The sequence below is a fragment of the Anopheles marshallii genome, chromosome 3 (assembly GCF_943734725.1).
Source record: "Anopheles marshallii chromosome 3, idAnoMarsDA_429_01, whole genome shotgun sequence".
Taxonomy (NCBI): domain Eukaryota; kingdom Metazoa; phylum Arthropoda; class Insecta; order Diptera; family Culicidae; genus Anopheles; species Anopheles marshallii.
Window position 1 is genome coordinate 80548969 of NC_071327.1, and position 4413 is coordinate 80553381.

Here is a 4413-nt window from a genome sequence, read left to right on the forward strand (position 1 = left end):
AGTGCGTTTGTTGGTGGGCTCGTTTTATGGAAAATTTACTGCCCCGGTCGCCCGACGCTGACTTAATAAAATTCGTCCAATATTTTATATCGTGCCTTTGGCGCACTAGCGCAAAACGGTCGCAACGCAACAAATTATTGCCTATGAATCATGACTCGCCGCCGTGCGATGGAAGCGCGTAGGTGGCAAGTGTTGGACAAACAGAGCTTTTGAGCCCATCTATCGGGCGTCGTAATTTTCGCATATTAGCAGACAGCTTCCGAGCAGTACGGTGTGCTGGGAAGAAAGCTGAGCAATGCGCGGGCCGTGCCGTACATCAGCACAGATGCACTATGCACTTTCTCCTGGCGATCGGTCCAGTTCAGGGGTTAAGTCTTCCTTATTCCCGTGAGAATGTTGACAGCTCCAAAGATCCAAAGAAAGATATTCCAATGGGATAATGTTTACGAAAGACAAGAGTTTCGAGACTTATTCCTGTTGATAACTTCATTAAATTATAATAGATTTCTTATCTGTTTACTTTCAAACAAACAGTAATAGATTGGGCAAGTTATGCAAATGGCGTTCCACGTTGAATTATTTGAAGAAAATGTAATGAATTACGAAACACATACTCCACAAACAGGAAATATCTATTCTTCTCATAGTTTTAGAACTGCGCCCATCTGTCCGTTCTGAGGCAATTCGTTCGTGACGCATCCAATACCTACGTCTAAGATCTAAGCAAAACAAAAGCATGCATCATGTAACGCGATACCTTTCGGAAAGAGAGATCAGTTACGATCGGCGCCGGTGGTGTTCTCCATAAACACCAAAGCACCAACGCCACCACGAAGGGTGTGACATAATTTCTATCTCCTAATAAAATATGCCTTTGATTCAATTTTGTCATCCATTAGCTACACATGTTTATGAGCTGTGGTGGACGTCGGAGGGCTTTGCATTTTACCTAGCCGAATCCACCCAATCGTGCTCGCACGCACCCTTTAGCTCTGCTCGGTTTTTTTTGTAGTTTTATCTGCTCTAGAATCGAGCAGAGATTTAAAGTGCCTTATTAACGGAACATCAAAAGTGTTCTAGGACGCTTATGCTCAAGCAATCTTGATGATCTTGTGCGGGCATGCCCAAATAAAACGCAGCAAGATCATAAGTTTATTAGAGATGGTGGAAAATGTTATCAACTATTTCATGCTTTCCAAAGATCTGGTTATCTGTAATTGGAGCAAGGTGTTGTACAGATTTTCTGTAAGCATACTAAGCATATCTGTAATTTAGAAGGGGATTTTAAGTATTTTAGATTTATGATATCACACCCTTGTGTGAAGTGCGTTAGACTAAATCATACATCTCGAAACGATCGAGCTCCAAATATTGAAGTTGGTCAAACAGTGGTCAAATCGAATTACAGTAATTAAAATGCCTAATCTGTGCTACTTGCTGGAGAAGACGGTGAGAAGTACCAGTCCAAAAAATGGATCACACCGAACAGCGACACAGACAGTCTTCAGTTTTCGGGGCTTTACATACCAACTGAAAGAGCGAAGATGTCGCCCACGAATTTCCCAACGACAACGGGCGACCAAGTGAGCAAGATCACATCCGATCAAACTCCGTGCGGCTGAGAAGACGCAGACACACGCGTGTGTTTCTCACCCGCGGCGAATGTCATTCCGCCAGATTCGTGCCGGGCGGAGCATGGCGACTTGTCATCCACCGCTAGATAGCAAAGTGTGTGCGCCTAGTGGGCAACTATTCCACCATGGGGAGAGCAACCTATACAAAATGTACCGATCTGTGGCTGTGTCCCGGACAGTCATCGTCGGTGCGTGATCGTGATCGGTTGATCGGTTTGTTCTGGCGGTGTGTGCACCGAATGTTCGGGACCGAGTGCGTGCGAGAGGATAATTCTTGCCATTCTGGGTTAGATTAAATGATAGGTCGCCTTTCGATCATCTGCAGCATCATCTGGTGGATGCATTCAGGAAGTGGCTGAGTGAGTAGCTCAGTAGCACAGTTGATCGAGTTTGCAGACCTGCGTCTTTGCGAAAACGCGGCGAGTAAAGCTAATTAACATTCCGCAAACTATTCGACGAGCGGAGTGATTCTGTCAGTGACTCACGCGTGTTAGATGGGGAAAGTAACGCGTTCTAGACGATAGTGCAAAGGTTTCAATCTGAGGTTTGGTTGGTCCTTTTTAGCACAGTTTCCACTTACTAGAACCTTGAAGAAATAGTTAATGTTAATTGCGTGTGCGTTTTAAATGGCGTCCAAATAAAAATTCAATTAATTGAGTGTGTTGGCAGTGGACGTGTAATTCGGTAGTCCATTTAAAGTATATGCAGTTGTAATTTGTGCCTTTTAGTAAAGTGTCTATGTACCTGCTGTGAGTGTGTGTGAGTGTATTTTTAGTGTGCACCGTGTTTATGGAGCAGTGAAAATTCCAAACTCCAAAATCGAACGATGGGCTCTAAGCGAAGGGATCTTCTACATTGCTGGATTGTGGCCATTGCATTCGCTGCCACTGTTGCTCTATCGATGGCCGGTAAGTGCTGCAACAATAACCGAATGGGGCTCCTTAATCGGGTGCAACGATTTTCCTACCCAGACACAGCTGCAGTAAAAATTGACCATTAGCACACCATCATCATCATGATCATCATCCCGTTCGTCGACTTCTGAGCGGCGTCATTAGCCTTCTTCTCCCCAACTAAACGGCTACGAAAAGCGCGTATGAAAGCGGTGAAAACTATTAGCACGGGTTTCGATTTGTTTTTCTTTCCCTGCTTCCACTGACGGAGCATATTTGCCTCGGTGAAAAATCGGACAGCTGTTCGGGGTTGTTGGCGTTGGAATGGTGGAAAAGTGCTGCGTTACACGATGCGATCGTAAATTCTTCCTGTGCGGGTGAACGCCGGTTCGAGAGTAATTATCCCGTGTCGTTGGTCAGAGTTCGCGGGGTGAGCGGGAATTCGGTGTTTTTGGTGCACATTACTCCGGATCGACCCAATAAAATTGTGGTACGCTTTCCCTAGCAGGAAAAACAAGGAAGGGAAGGATTTTCTTTAACCAGAAACTGACGAGAACTCGCGTTCCGAACGAAACTTATAAAAGGGAAAGGAGACGCGCTACACCTTATATCGAGCGTGTATTAGCTGGGAAATCGATTTCAGGGTTCGGCGTGTCATTTCGATGCTTAAATTGATTGGCAGTTATGTGTGATTGAGTGATTTTTTTTTTCTCGTTCGTTTCATTGTTTTCACCATGACGTCACTCGTAAATTGAGCAACGGCCATCGTTTGCATACGTACCGAGAAGCCATTAGTAGAAGCAGCAATTACATGCAGTAGACCTCGAATGGGCACGCTTTGTGAATGTGTCCCGGGAACAGGACGAAACATTCCCAACTTGATGACACACTCGTAAATGAACTGTTTAGTGTTGCAGTTGCAGTAATCGGTAGCTGTGATGTAGCACCTGTTGACCATTACGGGGTTTAATATGATTTGACTTAAAAATAAAGCGTTTTATTAGCCAGAGACGGTAGCTGTGTACCAATCAGCATTGGTTCGAAACATTACTAAAACCAAAAGTTTAATCTCATTAAGTAAATTCGTAATGACAATAGATCACAATGCAGATGAGAAATTTCTATTATGAAAGTAATAAGGCTGTAGGCTTTTGGACTTCTTAATTATAGATTTTCGGTAACATTTTCCTTTAAAAATAAAACACATAAAAAAACATGTGTCAAAAAATGTATCAGCGTTTAAAATTTTATAAACAGTTGAGGCAACTAAATTTAACACATGAGCCACTCTATTTAAACAAAAACTGTCAAACCATCGGCTTTACTGCTCCGGTAATAAATAATAAAATGATTTTAAAAATATTTATCATGCGGAAAAAATCCTTAACACCAATCAAATCCATCCTGAAGCTATGTTTTACTTCCATTATTACTCACATTTCACGGTGGAATGTTTACTTGCGTAACAATTGTTAAAAAAAAATCAATCGATTGAACAAAGTTCTGGCAATTTGTTCCATCCACTTGAGTGTATAAAATTGGTTCACATGTGAAAAGCTTGTTCAGTGTTATGTTTCCGTCACGAACATAATCGGTAACAACAGCAGCAAAAAGAAGAAACCCCTAGAAAACCCGCACAAACCGTGTGCCAGTCGTGCAGTTCTCGGATTTCGGTGTTTTTTTCTTTCTCAGGTCGCAATTTATCCTGATGCAGTAACAATAATGGTTAATTCTCTAAAATACTTTTTCAACGCGGCTGCTTCCGCTCCCCCAACAAGTGTGTTGTCCCCAAGGCAACATTACTGTTGCGATGGTTCGCTTATTCGTTCCGCAGCGACTCGAAACAGCAGACGAAAAGGACTAACTTGTTGGCATAAAGGACGTGT